The following is an 18,385-nucleotide window of genomic DNA, read 5'->3' as shown; positions in this document are numbered from 1 at the left end:
TAGGAAAGTGCTTTGACTGTAGTCAGACAGGCCACAAGAGAGGAGATGCTGTCTCCACAAAGAAGCCCTCCATTGTTGGGCAGTCCCCGGGGATTCCTAATGTAAGTGTGGTGGTGGACAGTGCCCCAGAGAAGGGTAGGGAGGTGGCAGAGGCAACCTTAGTATCCTTTAGTAGGGTGGATCTTACAACCCTAGCCACCTTATCTCTAAGCATGAACAAGTACAGGCAAAGGCTTAACATCAGTGGGGCTAAGGTTGAGGCTCTGAGCGACACAGGAGCCAGTACTATGTTGAGACATACAGTGGTGTCTCAAAAGCAGATGCTACCTGGTGAGTTTCACCAGGTGTCCTATGCAGACAGCAGGACCAAACTCCATTCGATGGCTAAGAAGGGTTTGGAGTGGGGAGGTGTGACCGGTCCTAAGAAAGTAGCTGTGTCACCTGCCCTCCCAGTACAATGTTTACTGGGAAAAGATCTTGAAGCATCTGGGTGGTCAGAAGTGGAAAGAGGGCTCCATATGAGAATATTGGAGCTCCCTGAGTGGGTATGTGCTGTGACCAGGGCACAGACTGTCACAGAAGGAAAATGACGGACACTTGGACCCTGGAACAAAGGGCCAAGCCTCCATGGACAAGGGTGCTGGGTCTGGTGAGCAGCCAGCCCAGGGAAGTAAAGAGGTACAGGAGGAATCTGACTCTGATGGGGAGGATCTGACCGCTGAGGATGGAATTCCATCCCTACCAGATCTGACAGACTTGGCAGATCTGACAGGAGCCAGTGGACTCTCCAGAGAGGAGTTTTGCCAGGGGCAGAGAGACTGTCCCACCATTGAGTGCTTGAGGCAGATTGCCTAAAAGCAAGAGAAAAGGGGATGACACTGTATTCCACAGGATCTATTGGGAAGATGGGCTGCTCTATACTGAGGCCAGAAACCTCAGAGAGGGGGCTATCAGGAGGTTGGTAGTTCCCCAGGAGGACAGGGAGTTCACCCCGAGTCAGAGACATGATATCCCCTTGGCAGGACAGTTGGGGCAGAGCAAGACTTGGAACTGGTTGTTGAACCATTTCTATTGGCCTCATCTATTACAGGAGATAAAGGAGTTTTGTAGCTTCCGTGTCACCTGCCATTCCAGTGGCAAGACAGGGGGCACGCCCAAAGCTTTCTTGATACCACTGCTAGTGGTTGGGACCCTTTTTGGGAGGGTGGGCATGGACATTGGCGGTCCCCTAGAACCAACTACTGCCTCAGGAATTAAGTATATCTTGGTGGTAGTGGATCATGCCACAAGATATCCTGAGGCAATACCTCTCAGAACAATAGCTGCCCCAGTGGTGGCTAGGGCCCTGCTTGTTGTGTTCACCAGAGTACATTTTCCAAAAGGGGTTGTTTCAGATAGGGGCACAAACTTCGTGTCTAGCTATCTGAAGGCATTTTGGGATGAATGTGGTGTTACCTACAAGATCACCACCCCATATCATCCCCAGACCAATGGTCTGGTGGAGATGTTTTCTAAGACCCTGAAAGGCATGATCCGTGGTTTGTCTAACAAACTCAGGAGGAGATGGGATATTCTCCTTCCATGCCTACTGTTAGCCTACAGGGAGGTCCCACAAAGGGGGGTTGGTTTCAGTCCTTTTGAATTGTTGTTTGGGCATCCTGTGAGGGGGCCATTGAGCCTGCTGAGAGAGACTTTGGAGAAGTCTCTGAAGGAAGCAAAGGACAATGTGCTTGACTATGTGCAAGGCCTGCGCTCACGCATGGCAGAGTACATGTATAAAGCAAACAGGAAACTGGAGGTTAGCCAGGAGCTCATGAAGCACTAGTATGATCAGAAGGATGCAATGGCTGAGTATACTCCAGAACAAATGGTATGGGTGTTGGAGCCTGTAGCTCCTAGGGCCCTCCATGACAAGTGGACTGTGCCCTATCCAATCATTGACAAGAAGGGTAAGGTTACCTATCTAGTAGACCATAACACCCCCAGAAACCCTCATAGGGTCCTGCATATCAATAGATTGAAACTGTACCATGACAGGGCAGACATGACCATCTGATTGGTCACAGAAAAGGGAGAAGAGGAGGAAACTGAGCCAGTGCCGGACCTCCTCTCCAGTGACGTGCAAGATGGGTCAGTGGAGGTAGTGGAACTGTCTTCCAAATTGACAGACCAATAGCACAGAGACTACAAGCAGGTGCTGGAGCAGTTTGCTGGTCTCTTCTCTTTGATCCTGGGTGTCACTGATTGGTGTGTATGACACATTGACACTGGTGACAGCCCCCCTGTCAAAAAGAAACTGTACAGGTTGTCAGAGACAGCATTAAGGCTGAGGTAGCTAAGATGCTGGAGTTGGGGGTAATTGAGCCCTCTGACAGTCCATGGGCCAGTGCAGTGGTGCTGGTGCCCAAACCTAATCCCGAGGGGAATAAGAAGGAGTTAAGGTTCTGTGTGGACTTCAGAAGACTGAATGGAGTCACAAAGACTGATGCTCACCCTATTTCTAGAGCTGATGAGCTCATTGATAGGTTAGGGGCTACTAGGTGTCTGAGTACATTTCATTTGACCACAGGATACTGCCAGATTGTCCTCACTGAAGGAGTAAAGGAGAAGTCAACATTCTCCACACCAGAAGGCCATTAGCAGTTCAAAGTAATGCCGTTTAGCTTAAAGAATGCCCCTGCCACCTACTGAAGGTTCGTGAACAGGATTCTGTCTGGGCTGGATCCGTTCAATGCATCATATCTGGATGAAATAGCTGTGTATAGTTCCTCCTGGGAGGATCACTTAAACCACCTGAGGGAAGTGCTTCAGGCCATGCAGCAAGCAGGCCTGACTATTAAGGCCAGCAAGTGCCAGATAGGGCAGAGTTCTATGGTGTACCTGGGTCACCTTGTAGGTGGAGGCCATGTACAACCTCTCCAGGCCAGGACATAAACCATTTTGGATTGGACAGCTCCTATTACCCAGACACAGGTCAGTGCCTTCCTTGGTCTGACTGGATACTTTAGAAGATTTGTTTAGAACTATGGGACCATTGTGGCTCCCCTGATAGAACTTACCTCTAAGAAGAGGCCAAAGAAAGTGATTTGGACGCCAGAGCGTCAGAGGGCTTTTGACACTCTGAAGGCTGCCTTGTGTTCAGTGCCAGTGTTGCTGGCCCCTGACTACACAAATTTGTTTGTGGTGCAGACTGATGCTTGGGGCAGTGTTGGCACAGGTAAATAATGAGGGCCCTGATCAGCCAGGTGCCTTCATTAGCAGGTGACTTCGCTCCAGAGAACACAAATGGAGTGCCATTGAGAGGGAGGCCTTTGCTGTGGTCTGGTTCCTGAAAACCCTGAGATCATATCTTTTTGGTACTCACTTTCGTATTCAGACTGACCACAGACATTTCAGGTGTCTCAAACAGATGAGGGAGGAGAATCCTAAGCTTTTGAAGTGGTCCATTTCCCTAGAGGAGATGGACTTTAAAGTGGAACACAGATCTGGGGTTGCACATGCCAATGCAGATGGACTTTCCAGATTTTTACCAATTAGCTGATGAGGACTACCTGGGTGCAGACTAGTGACCCATCACCTTACGTTTGGGAGAGGGCCAGGTTGCAAAGTTATCTTTTTGCCCTGTTCACCCCATTTTTTTGTTGCTGACTGGTACTGATGATAACTGACTCTGACTGTGCCCTGGGCTCTGTTAGCCAGACAGAGGCTAGTGCTAAGTTAAAAAACACCCATGTAGTAGAGTACACAAGATATTAGGGTACTGTTCCAGTTGGCCTGACAGACCCTGTAAGTCCCTAATATATAATAGGGCACAGGTGTACAATCTGCCTATAAGCCCCTAGTAAATAATAGGACATGGAGATTAGATGCCCAGAGGAATTTCTGCACTTCCATGTGTGCACTGCTTTGTGCTTTCTGTCCTTTTAAATGCAGGCCTGCCTTGCAGCCTGTCTTCAAAAGTTAGATTCATATAATTTGCATGACAGCCCCTATAAGTCCCTTAGTAACTAATATGGCGAGGGGGTGTCAACTACCTATAAGACCATAGTACGTAATAGGGCATGGAAGTAGAGGCCTAGCAGAATTGCTGCCCTTTGCATGTGGGCACTGCTGAAGGTTTTCTGTCATTTTTAAATGCAGCCTGACTCCGCAGACTGCATTTAAATGGAAATGGTGTCCTAATTCAACTTTGGTGTTATGGGCACTTTAATGTGATGATCTACCTTAGTTTCACATATTAGGTACCCCGTAAGTGTCCTAGGTGTGTGGGGGGGGGGTGAGGTCACATAACTATAAGCAGAGACCTTATAAAAGATGTTTTATAAACCCTGGTGAGGGAAAAACTGAACATTTCATTTTTCCACCATTGTAGATACTTGCCTTCATAGGCTATCATTGCAATATTGTTTTTCATTGTAATTAAAGTAAGGAAAACATAGAAAAGTCACTCAAGGACGTAGAAGATTTGTTTTGATATCCAGCAATTTGACATTGGTGATTTTATCACAACTTGTATAGAAAATAAGTTATAAGGCTTTTCTTTCTGTAAGCCTAAATCCAGCCTTCTCAAGGTCCCCTCTGATTGGTCACTGCTAACAGGATTAGCAGAGCTGCTTGATTACGTGACAAGTGGCTGTCCAGGGGAGAGCCTATCTGGTAAAGGATAGCTCTGTGGCTACACAGAAATGCCAAAGCATGGGTAGGAGTAATAAAACATACAACCTCAAAGGAGAGCAGGACAGGAGGGAATGCCAGATCACCTAAACCCCACCTTCTGGACCCCTCAGCCAGATACCAGGCTTAAGGAAGGAATTGTCAGATGTTAGGAGGAGGAGCGCTATGGAAATGGGCCACACTGGGGGATGGTTGAGTCAGCTCCTGCTGCTATCCTGACATATTCAGCTATCATGGATTTTGGAAGAATAGTGCTTTCTGGGACAGGAATATGCCACACATTGGAGGAAGTGGTCATGCATCTGGGCTTCACTCTACATTCTATTGGTCGGGGTGCCCCCCTTCCTGATGCCCAGGAGCCGTGAATAAATATATGGCAGGTGCATATCCTCTCAGATCTGCTGCCTGCTACAAATTGGTGTGGTATTTTTACTGTGTGTTATGTCTCACTTATTTACTGTATTGGTGTTTTTGAATGCTTTACACTCTTGTCACCTAAGTTAGGCCTGCCTGCTCGGTTACAGCTACCAAAGGTTGAGCAAGGGGCTAATTTGCTTAGACCTTTACTGAAGCTATATTTGGTTATTGGCCTTATTGCCAGTAGTAAGTCCATACTTACCACTACCAATAACCCACTTTCCAACACAGAGGTTTACCAGAATGCCTTTCTCCATCAAGCATTATATATACAGTCCTGAGCTTAAACTGTTTTACTCTTAATCAATGTTTTCTACGACATTTGTTAATTAAGCAAATAAAGGCAACAATGCCCACAATGCACTGATTCATTTCATGAAAGCCCAGGAACAAACACATGGTGCCAAGAGTACATGAAGAAAACTACTTATTGTCCTATTAAGCATTTCAAGATAAATGCATCTTAGCATTTCACTGCATTTCAATATTTTCCCAAAACTACCTTGGCAGCGAGTTCTGAACACCTCTTACGTAGGTATGTTTCATATTTTTGTGAAAAGTGGACAGTGTTAGATAAGCACTTGGTATATATGGAAGATCTCGCCATGGAGAGCAGCTATTGCGCGGAGATATGAGTGTTCATTATATGTTGTCAAGTAAAGGTTCCATGGCAGCAGCCAGAACTTTAATTGTGCTTTATAAGGAATTAACAGGGTCATTTAGACCCTGGTTGGGAGCCAGACAGATGACCAGGTTTGCGAAGACCATGGCGTCAGCTTTCCTCATGAGGCACCACCCATCAAATTTTGAGATCTGCTGTAGGAAGGCATGAATGAGTTTCTGTGCTTCAGCAAAACTACACATGTTGTGGTTCCACCAAGGGCATCATGTTTGTTTTGCTGACTCAACAAAGGGCTTCGTTCTCAAGAAACAAAGACCCAGATTTAAGAGGGCTAGCGCCATTCTACCAACACATTAGCATCATATTTTTTAAGCTAATGGGCGTTAGATGTCCTAAAACTCTGCGCAATATTTACAAAGTGGCGCAATGCATGCATTGCACCGCTATGTAACCCTTTGCACTACATTATGCCTGCGACAGGCATAATGTATGCAAAGGGGGCATTCTCCCGTTAGTGGGGCCGAAAAAATGGCACAAAGAAATCTAGGAGAGTTCTTTGCGTCATTTTTTTCAGCACTTTTAACGCCTGCTCTTAGCAGGCGTTAAAAGGAGGCTCCCAACGGTTATAATGGGCCTCTGGGTGCTTTGCAGGATTAACGTCAACATTTTTTACGCTAATCCTGCAAAGCTCCAAACTAGCGGCAAAAATTCTGACGGTAGTTCCCTAATTACGGCCATGCTGCGCTGTATATTAAATATGGCGAACACATGGTGGCGTTAGGGGGGCATTAAGGGGTGCAAGAAAAGCGGTGCTGCGCAAGGTGCAGTAACATTTTTCTTAAATATGCCCCAACATTTCAATGCAGGAGATGCTTCCTGAATACAAAAACATTAGCAAGGCCATGCAGCAGATTTATTATCTATAGTTTGGAATGGGTCTTTATTTGATACTGCCCTGCATCACGATTTTCTTCATGGTGGTTCTGGCTATGGAAAGTTAGGGCCCGAATGACAAACTTCTTTTTGTAGGGTGCAAAATAGTAATAGAGTATTAGTACTTACTTCAAAATGGCTATTCACAAACCTAGTGGTGGAAATCTTCACCTTCACCTCTCCAATCTTTTCTACAAAGATATCTCCACACATGTACGTTTATGCTTAGTAGAGCGTGTGGGAGGGACCCGATGAGTGGTGTAAAAATGGGCAATATCTATTATAAAATGGGCGGTGGGAGAGAGTTTTAGGGGGCTTAAGGAGGATTTCAGAAGGGGTAAGGAGGAGTTTAGGGAGAGAAATGTCAGAACAAAATCCCACCAACAAAAAAGTAAGCCCATTTCTGTTAACTACTCTGTTAAAGGGATTACAGCCCAGAAGGTCACAAAACATGAACTCCAGCACAACCTTGGAGTAAATCTAAAAGCACACGGGGCACTTACAGGTACTGCAACACACTCCCATAGAAAATAATGAAGGCAGTACCCTAAAACAACACTCTATATGAAACAATGTTAAATGAATTAATTTATATTGACTTTTAACCTAAATATATGCTTAAAATTGTTCTAGTATTCAAAGGTACAATAAATACAAAATTAAATATTTTTAATTTTAAAATATATGATTACAAGAACAACAAAAGAAATCTTTATTGGGATTTCAATAATAATCTATAAAAGAGTTTGCATAAAAACATTACATTACGTACATAACTTCATTAATCAGTTTAAAATCAAATTAAACTCATCAATAAAATTGCAGAGTTAAAAAACATGTATTGAAAAAATAGATATAATATTCCATCCTAACGGTCACCATTAAAATTTATATTAAATTTGCTAATATAAGCCTAAAAAGTGTGACATCGACTAGCCTACAGTTCAATGCCTTTATAAATCATCTCCCCACCTTCTGTCTCTCTTTTATAGACGACAAAATAAAATGATAAATAGCACCACAAACCACATCAGTTTGTAATAACTGTAAATATTGAACTGCTTCCTTACATGTCCTGATGTTTAGTGATCTAAGTAACGGGATTATGAAGGCCCTTTTCTGAACATTGTATGGTCCACAAAATAGAAACATTTGCAATTGCGTTTGCGCTGATTGAGAGTCACATGGGCAAGATGTTAAATCCCTAAAGGTATCCTTCGAGGGGTAAACAACCAAAAAGTAAGCCATACCCAACTGGAACCTCATCAAGTAAAATCTATAATATCGTGGAACATACAATAAAATAAGGCTCGATTTTGGGTGTAGTACATAAAGGGAGAAATGCTGCCACCATACCTTTCCCCAAATTACTCCTCTACCTGTCCTCAGCGATGTTTACATGCAACTCATTTTCAATCATTACGTCAGCCTGCTTAGTTATAGACCTAGGCTTAGCATATAGATCTAATCTCTTGATATCACCTAGCATTTTCTTATTATGCATTACCATGTGCTCCCCTGCATCTCTTCCAGATCCATACAGTCCAAAATTAATGACTTAGTAAGGGTTGCTTCCGGTCTCCTCCATTAGGACAACCACAAAGATAGTGGGGCCATCTTAATCAGATCCTCTATAAAAGGAATTCCCAGTTCCTCATGCAGAATAATAGCAGGTACACTACTGGAAAGTGAGAGCAGACTCCTCAGAAACTTGTTTTCCCTTATTTGCAAAGTTTATGCACCCATATATCCCCAGACACCTGCACCTTAAGTAGCAATCGCTGTGGGCCTTGCTTCATAAATTGTAATAATTGCTTTGAGTGGCGCTCAGCCCAGTTTGGTGATACATTTGTGCAGCGCTGCCACTGTCTGGTTATACTGCTCAGCTTTAATTTCTTTAAGGTGGTTTCATTTTCACTCACTGTCAAAGGGGACTCCCAGATAGATAAATGTGTTTACACAATTTAAATGGGTATCTCTGATGTAAAACTGGGGAACGCTACTTCTTGAACGTCTGCACACCATAGTGTATGATTTTGCTCTATTAGTGGGTAGACCCAACGGTGTCATAAACTCCACAAATTTATTTAGCAGCTTTTGTAGCCCCCTACCTGTTCTCACCATTGGAACACAGTTATCCACGTACATTAATACAGATTGAGGTCTACTACCAATCGGGGGTCCACCTTAACCTCTGCTAAGGCTTCTTCTGAACCATTAACGTAAAAGGTAAAAAGAAATGGGGCCAGAACACACCCCTCCCTAACTTTAAAAAAGCGAGAACATTCCCCCTTCAACCCATATCTGACCTTTGCTTCCACGTCACTCTGGAGTTGCGCCAACAAGTGCACGATTTTAGGATTTGCTCTTGTTTAAACAGCATTGCCCATAGTTTACCCCTAGCGGCATTATCAAAAGCTGCAGTTAGATCTATAAACGGCAGGTATAAACATCCTTGACTGGCCTCTACATATTTTTCTCTTAACAAATAGAGATTCAGACATTGGTCAACCATCCCCACCGCTCTGCGAAAACCATACTGTGCCTGGGATAAAATATTATTGTCATATGCCCACAATTCAATCCTCTCTAAAAGAATTCTGCCAAAGACTTTTGCTATAGCGTTAATCAATGAGATATGACGGTAACATGCAGGGTATTTCCTATTGCCTTATTAAAAAATTGTGACAATAGTAGCTTTAGACCAAGTTGGGGGAGAAGTGGTAATTACAGCAGCGCTAAAAGTATTAACCAGTATCGATGCCCACAGATCTACATTGTTCTTAAAGAGATCAGCAGGGACACGGTCTGGCCCTGGAGCCTTATTTGAGAGTGAACTGTTAATTGCCAATATCACATCACTCAAATGTTTAACCACTTCGTCACTATTAGGGGTATCAGATTCCTCTGTTATACATTCCACACAATCATCCCGAAAGCTAGAGTACATCTTTGTGAAGTGAGCTATCCATCTGTGTTCCGGGATAAGAACCTCAATTGCCTTGTTTGAATTTGGAGCAAAAAATTGAGTATTAACTCTTTCCCAGAACTGTGCTCCATCATTTGCAACTGAGGCATCTATTAGTTTCTCCAATGCCCCCTTTTTTAATTATCTTTTTCCTCAGTGCAGTTGCCTCTTTGTAATGATATTTGTGTTTTGGCCACTGACTCCACGCTGCACTTAGCCTGGCAGCACTTCTTCACATTAGTGACTACCAGATTCATTTTGCCTATTGACTTTATTTTAGCATTAGCCACCGCCACGTTAAAAGCTGCAATTATTTTTCCATTCTCACATTATACAATGTGCTCATGTTTTTATTCTGCATGTTCTTTCTCACCAAGGGCCTAAGCTGATAAGAATGTACTAGGGCGGCAGGGAACAGTTTTGTTTTGAGCGAGGGCACCTTGGGATCTTGGCCAATTCCTGACATGTTCTTTTCAAAACTGACCTGAAGTAGCCAGCATTTTTTGAATAATAAACACATGTAGTGGGAGGAGGTTTCTAAAATTCTCCTCTCTTGTTTGTTTAAAATATATAAGAGGCCGAGACCAGGATGGACCGGGGAGTGACTCAGATCTCGGATATGCTCAGGACGCTGAGGTGTGTTATCCTTCCTGTGAGGATAATTGATCTCCCTCTCCACGATCGATTCAGGGATCTGGTGGTCTGATGCTGATAAGGAGGGAGAGAGGGAGATGACGCAGATTTTCCTGTGCCTCATGTTGATGCATTTTTGTATTTCTTGTTATCTGTTTTGCATTGTGACACATATATATATATATATATATATATATACATTTGCTGTGCATATTGCAGTAGAAAATCATTTGTACATGTTTTTATTTCATAGCTGTGACAATTTTTTAATGTGTGCTTTCAGTATGCTAATCTCCTCTACGAACCTTGCAGAGCGATTTAATAAATGTCTTCTTTAGACTAAGAAACACATTCCAGAGATTTTTGTCAGTGTATGAGTGCTTCATCTTGGTCAGTAGTGAAGCAAAACACTCTTTAGGCTGTGTTCTACACTTCTTGACTTCAGACTGATTCCTAGGAGTAGTCTTTAGGGCCTGTATAAGTTCAGCATGGGCACAAGTGCACGATTTATCAAACCATTTATATATGATATATCAATAAAATCCTGGTCATGGTGGTATCTTTTTAATTTGTTTAAAATAATTTTAAGAAAAATAATACATTTTAATTATTTAAATATATGGAAGCATTTAATTAGATTAGTTCATTTGCTGTGAAATTTGACTCTGTTATTTCTAGGTTAATAACCATTTTAAATTCATTCACATTTAATTTGCCATTAAAATATTTGTAATATTTTTTAAATCATTAATAAACTGTAGCACTTTTCCACATACTTTAACAAAGGGTGATCTCCACCACATGGTGGAGATCTCTGCCTACATGTGAAAAAGTACTAGTAGTACTTTTATACTTGTAAATTTAGCTTACCCCCTATTTTCAGTCGGGGGGACATGCACGTCTACACTTTGGAATAGCTGTACTTTTGGAAATACTGAATATTCAAAATTAATAGAGTGACTCTGAAGTTCAGTCTGTCATAAACCTATAGCTAGACAACAGTTACGCCAGACCAAAGAATTCCAGATTTTGCAAATCTTTTGCCACTTTGGAGTCAGACAGATTATTTACATGCAACTTAAAGTCACAGATCACCGACCTTCCATTCTAACCATAGCCTCTAACCTCTAATTCTGTGCTCATGCTGGCCCACACGCCATATGCTATGCCACATGCAGGAAAAAGAACGCCAAGGGAAGACTGTTGCTCAGTGCTGCTCAATTTGACCGATTTTGACTAATTAATGGATTTGACCCAACGTAGCAGCCTTCTGCCCCCATGCCTTGGCCCAGTACATGCTTGGTACACGTTGTTATTGGTTTCAGAAGTCATCTGATCCGATCGGATTTTTGATCGGAATTTTATTGGGAGAGAGTGACCAAACCACAACTCGTTCATTGTGTGTAAAAGGCCGCTTTATTGGAACAGGTGCCCCTAAGCCTACCCCGCCTGGCCTTTGCCTTACAAAACTAAAACCTCACTAGACATCGAATCACCTGTCCCCGCCCCTCCCCCTCCTCTACCCCGATCCCTCCCCCTCTTACTCTCGTCCTGTCTTTTCCTTCCTCTTGTCTCCTTTACTTTCTCCCGTCCTACCCGCTTCTTTGAACCTGTCCGCTAATGAGCAGTCTCCTGCCTGTCCCTGTCTAATTAATGCTCCTTCTTGTCCTAATACCTGAATTGCCCTGCCAACTCTGTCATCCCCCCAAGCTTTTAATAGCTGCCCTGCAGCTGTCCCCACCACCAGAAAAAGGCCCTGACTTTTTCTGCCCCCCCCCTTTAGGGCTCCCTTAGCAACACTTCCATCTGCTCCCTCAATTGCAATTGGTATAGCTCCATCCCTACGAAAGACAAGTGCACCCCGTCGTCCCTGAAGAACTCAGCATCCTCGAACCTTAAATCCGCATGCTCCAAAAAGGATACTCCGCGCCCTACGCAAAAACCTTTCATCTCCTTGTTGAGCTTACGCCTAGCCCTCTCTATGGCCCCCGGCTTCCTGGCTCCTCTACACACCCGACGCAGAACAAAGGCCGTGAACATAACGTGGCAACCCTTCCACTGATCTAGCAAAATCTGTAAATCCCTCTTCATTACTTTCAAGAGGTTTAACCCTGTGGTTCTTACCAAATCATTCTCCCCAAGATGAATGCAGAGTAAATCTGGGCAATGTCCCCTCCCCATTGTGTTCTGTAGGCGAGGCAAAAGCTCATTCCACTTCATTCCCCCTTTCCCGATCCACGTAACCCGGTAGCACGCTGAATCAAAACCCAGGTTATCCCCTAGAGCAGTCCGTCGAGCCTGTCGCTGAGCCCATTTTACAAACGAATGACCAATCACCCAGATTGCCAGGTAGTCCGCTTCTGGCCCCAGCACCACACCTGAAAAAGAAAAAAGACATGAGGCCACACGAATGCACATATCCGCATCCCACACTCCTTAAAAATCATCTCCCCTCACGTATCATCTAAAGCAATCAGATCTCCACCTCCCCAGGGCCATCAGTTCCTCTTTACCCCAGCCCTTGTTCCCCGCTTCTGTAGCCACCCCGATCCGGAAAGAGTGCGTCCCAAAACTCGCACCATCTAACCCAAGACCAGCCAACCCTTTCCCGCAAAACTGCTATTCGTGACAAAAAACCTGTCCAGCTGAAGACGTAGACCCTGCCCGCAATTGGTCCCCCCAAAACACAGAGCAAATGAACCTAACCGGATAACGCCTAAGGAATACCGTGATCCCCACACCTTTTTGATCTGTTTTTGATCGCCGAACGCGCAGCGCCAACCCCTCTACCACCGGTTGAACATCTCTCCATTGAATACCCAACCGCCCCGGCAAGCCCAGCAACTCCGACACACGAAAGGCCCCGAAAAACAGCCACAACATCAATGTTCTGAAAAGTAGGGTCTCATGCCCATTATAGCAAATATCTCCCAGAGCCGGTAGCAAACTCTTTAGAATTGCCACGGATATTGGCTGACGTACACGGCCCGTCACCCACAATGATTTTTCCCAGCCCTGGAGGATCCTAATACCCAATTCCCCTGCCGAGGGAGGGTAACCCCAAAGAGCTTCCCCATAAACCCCAATGCCGACAACTTACCCGAAATCGTGACTCTGGACTCCCAATCAAATCCATAATAAACTGTACCACATCCTCCGCGACCTCCTCCTGCCTCACCCGTCGCCAAGCCCCGGATCCCAGGAACTCTTCCCATGCTTTCGCATATGCCCGCTGTGTAGACGGAGTCAAAGAGTTCATAACCAGTCAAAGCATCCGGAATTGCCTACTCTCCACAGCGCCTCCGGCATGCAAATTCTTCTCAACACCACGCCTGTGGTTAATCCATGGAACGGCTCCCACTGAGAACGAGACAAAGCATCAGCGATGTCATTATTCACACCCGGAACGTGTCTCGCTCTAAAATGTATGTCATTCCGCAAGCATTGAAGGACAAATACGCGCATTAGCTGTAATACCCCGGCCTCGCGCGCAGACTGACGATTAACCATCTGCACCACCGCCAAGTTGTCTACCCAAAAAAGCACCCGCGAGTGCCGAAGCTCCGTGCCCCACAAACAAACCGCTACTATCAGCTGAAAAAGCTCCAAAAACGCAATGCTGCGACCCCCATGCTTCCATTCACCCGGCCATTCTTCTCTGCACCAACGCCCCCCCCCCCCAGTACAAACCAAACCCCGATGACCCTGCTGCATCAGAAAAAAAACTGCACATCCCATTCACAATCAAGCCACACCTTCAGGGGAATGCCATTAAATTATTCCAAAAACCTGACCCACATGCGCAAATCCTCACACACCCCCACCTTCAACCGCACATGATGGTGTGGGAGCGCGTGCCCCAACAACGCCAATGAAAGTCGTCTGCAGAATGTCCTTCCCGCTCGCACCACTCTACACGCAAAATTCAAGTGACCCAACAGCACTTGTACATCCCGCACCGGGACCTTGCGCCTGTCCAACATTCCGGAAATCCGATTGACCATGTCTGCTTTTTTATCGGCCGGCAACCTGGCCATACCTGCCACCGTATCCAGCTCGATCCCCAAAAAGGACAGCGCCGTATCTGGCTCCACTGTCTTCTCAGGAGCCAGGGGCACACCCAGGTCTCCCATGATTTCAACAAACCAGCTCAGCACCGCCGCACAACGCGGGCTGTCCGCCGGTGCCGCGAAGAAAAAGTCATCCAAATAGTGTGTTACCCATTGGTGACCCGTAATTCTCCCGTAAATCCACTGCAGAGCCGTACTAAATCGCTCAAACAGCACACACGAGCTGGAGCACCCCATAGGCAATGCCTTGTCCACGTACCAGCTCCCTTGAAACTGGATGCCCAACAGCTCAAAATTGTCCAGTTGGACCGGAAGGAGCTGAAGTGCCGACTTAATGTCGGTTTTTGCCATCAAGGCCCCAGGGCCCAACTGCTCCACCATATCGACCGCCACATCCACCGATGCATAAGACACCTTGGTGAAGTCCTCTGGAGTGAAATCGTTGACTGACGCTCCCTCTGGCCAAGATAAGTGATGAATTAACCGGAACTGCCCCTTCTCTTTTTTAGGAACAATGCCAATGGGCAACACGATGAGGTTTCGCAGGGGCCAAACCGAAAAAGGACCTGCCATGCGACCCTCACGCACCTCCTTCCGCAATTTCTCTTGGACCAATTCCTCATTACCACGAACGGACCGCAAATTTTCCGCCCACCGTCGCACTTGCGGGCCCTGATAACCCAACCGAAAACCGTCGCGAAAGCCCCGCACCAACAACTCCGCTTCCTCCGGCCTGTCATAACCCGGCAAATAAAATTCTAGGCGGTCCACCTTAACCGGCGTAAGAGCCCTTACCTGCAACTCCTTGCCGCTGGCGCTGCCCCTCTCTTCCGCCATAGCTAGTACCCGGACCCCCACTCTGGGCTCCCCCGCGCCAGCTGTATTCTGCTGCCCGCCACATGATGTGACTGGATGTCGGCCCGCACACTTGGAACATTCGTGCTGAAACTTATAATACTCCCTGGTACAGAGTCCCTTATTATAGTCCCAGCAGGCCCCCGAGCGACTGGTCCCCGCATTGTTAGAGCTACCTGGGCTCGCGCCCCCGGACCCCACCCCTTGGGTGGGCGCTCCCGAAAGGGCCGATATAACATGGGCAAACCACTGGCCGTGAAGACCGTCTTACCAAATTTAGCTGGCCACATAGTGTGCTGCCACAGGTCCGTATCGCAAACAAAATATTTGATAATAGAGCAACTTTCACTGAATGGGGTATAGAGGTTACGAGACCCTCCCAAAATATCCATCTCTATTGATCCCTGTGAACCCACCAAAAATTGAAGATCCATCACAAAGAATTGCTTAAGGCAGCAAAGTTGCTTGTTACGAGGAGCATTAGGTCCACTGAATAACTCGGGTAAAAATTTAGGTCTTACAATTTAAAATTCACTCTCAGCAGTACGTACTTTTGAACGAATGCAAAGAAATAAGGATCTGAATGAGGACTCAGCATGGCATCTAGCCACTTTATTCAAGGCAAAATCTGACGGGATGGATTGATGTTTGAATGATCTAGGCAATCCGGTAAAGTTCACAAAACTATGTTCCTGGAATGTACATGGGTTTGCAAATTTGATGGACGATATGGACACCCTATCCTTTCTACAATCTTTTGACATCTTGATGTTCCAGGTAACATGGAAAGAACAAACGTTACCAGTAATTGGCTACCAAAAATGTATCATTCCAGCCACCGGGTCATCCAGCAAGTTTGTGCTAAAGGAGGTCTCTCTCTTTACATTACTACCAGCTTTACTGTCAGGACACAGGCAAATGATTTTCAGCTGTCTTGGCTGCAATGCATCAAATTACATTGATTTGATGCCTAAGTGATTCTTTTGAAGGATATACAGTTATGAATGGTATTGAGCTAAATATTAGGAAAACTAAAATAATGTCTGCAGGGTCGTCATTCGCTAAGTCTAATACATGGCATGCTAGAGAGAAGTCAATGGATGTGGTTAGGAGCTACAAATGCTTGGGAATTTCAGTTGATGACAAGGTTTCTTTTAAAGGTCATTTTAACTTTAAGAGCCAAGACATCATCAACTATTTAGACTTTTAAATTACTATGAGACAAAGTTAGGTACCAATCGTACGATCATCTGGTGAAAATGATGAAAGCTAAATTGATCTGAGCTCTAGCTTATGGTTCAGTTATATTTAAAGGGAAGGATGACAAATTACTGGACGTACTCCAGATTATTTTTTTTAAACATCTTTTTATTAAATCATGGCTCAGTACAGTACAGCATTGATGAATATGGTCAACAAACACACCTTGGTCACAGGTATCATTTTCCATTAGAACAATCATGTCTACACAGTATATCACCACAGTTTTCGATTCTGTTATTCGTAACATGCCTCATATCTCTGCATGCAGCCACTATCCCCACGTAGTGGTCTCCTCCCTTCCCTGTTCCCCATGCCACCCTAGGCCTCTAGGCCCTTTCCCTACAGTACTCTACATTCACCCCATAATTACCATATCATATCAAACTTCTGGGGGCAACCCCTGCCCTGGTAAATCACTTGTTCCGTGTGATGGCACCAGTCCATGTTTCTCTCCCAACTTTGGACTTCCGGCGACTCGGAGGCCGCCCATGATTGGGCAATATCCTGTTTGGCTACCCTACCGCTAGCATCAACCAAGTCTTTAGATGTCTCGACCAGTTCTCCTCTCCTGAGATCAGGAGTATCAGCCACCTGGGGTCCTGAGGGACTGTGAGTCCCGTAACCAAGGTCATAATGTGTACCACTCTCCTCCAAAACTGTTGTATCACCGGACACCCCCATAATATATGAAAGAATGGCCATACCTCACCACATCCCTTTCGGCACAGATATGATTCCCCGTTTCCAATGCAGAGTTGGAGGGTTCTAGAGTAATATGACCTGTGTAGGATTCGCAGTTGTACAAGGCAGAATCTTGCTCTGATTGTCACCTCTCTTGGGCTCTGAATGGAGTCTTGCCAGTCATCATCCTCAATTCGCCCTATATCCCGCTCCCATGCCTCCCAAAGGGGTTGCCCCGTGTCTGGTGAATTATTCATCAGTTTTTTATAGATTAGGGAAATTGCTTTCTCTGGCATGGGGTCCATCAATAGGTAATTGTCTAACAGGGAGAAATCGGGGGTTTGCTCCCCCCCTACGGACCTAGTGACCTAGTTGGAGGTGTTTAAAGCTCTCAGAGGGTCCCAGGTCATATTAGCTTGTAGGACTGTCAGTGTGATTAAGGAGCCCCCCCACCAGACATCTCCGAGCTTATCAATGCCGAGCAGTCCCCAGGCTCAGAAGCCCTTTAGTGTATGACGTTCGCGTAGCTGGTCACTACACCAAAGTAGCGTCTTGCCTGTTAGACTACCATCCCAGCCTAAATACTTAGTGGCCTCTCTCCATGCCCTTACCACAACCTGCGTGTGGGGTGGCAGCAAGCCCTCCCCTCCCCCGGAGTATAGCACCGAGGGGTATCCCCTGTCTCCCACTGACTTCCTGGCAATCCTGTAGGCTGGCTCCCCTACGTCCGCGTACACCCAGTCTCTCACTAAGACAAGCTAAACCACCCAGTAGTAAGCCTGCATATTAGAGACCCCCCCATATACTCCTTTCTGCAGTTTCACCAGGGAGATCCGCAGACTTCCTCCCTGCCACCGGAGCCTACGTAGTTCACTGTTGAGCTTTGTAAAGAAGTCAGGAGGTACCTTATATGGGATATTTTGGATCACGTAAAGCAGCCGAGGCCGGGACATCATTTTAAACAGGGCTACCCAGCACATCAGTGACAGGGGGAGCTTTTCCAATTCAGGACATCTGCTCCAAGTCAGTCCAGTTGTGGATACAGGTTCCTCTTTAGGAACTCAGTTGGGTCCCTCGCCATGAAGATTCCCAGATATGAGAACCCCTTGGCGCTCACCGGGGCCAAGCATTGCACCGGCACAAAGATGTCCTCGGCTGTCAGAGAAAAGACCAGGGACTTGTCCCAGTTGATCTGATACCCGGAGTGGTGCCAAAGAGCTGAAAAATGTGCAGTAGTCTATCTATGGACCGGCGGGGCCTCGTGACGTA

This window comes from Pleurodeles waltl, chromosome 7 (genome assembly GCF_031143425.1).
Source record: "Pleurodeles waltl isolate 20211129_DDA chromosome 7, aPleWal1.hap1.20221129, whole genome shotgun sequence".
In the NCBI taxonomy this organism is placed as follows: domain Eukaryota; kingdom Metazoa; phylum Chordata; class Amphibia; order Caudata; family Salamandridae; genus Pleurodeles; species Pleurodeles waltl.
Note: the sequence above shows the minus strand (reverse complement) of the source record.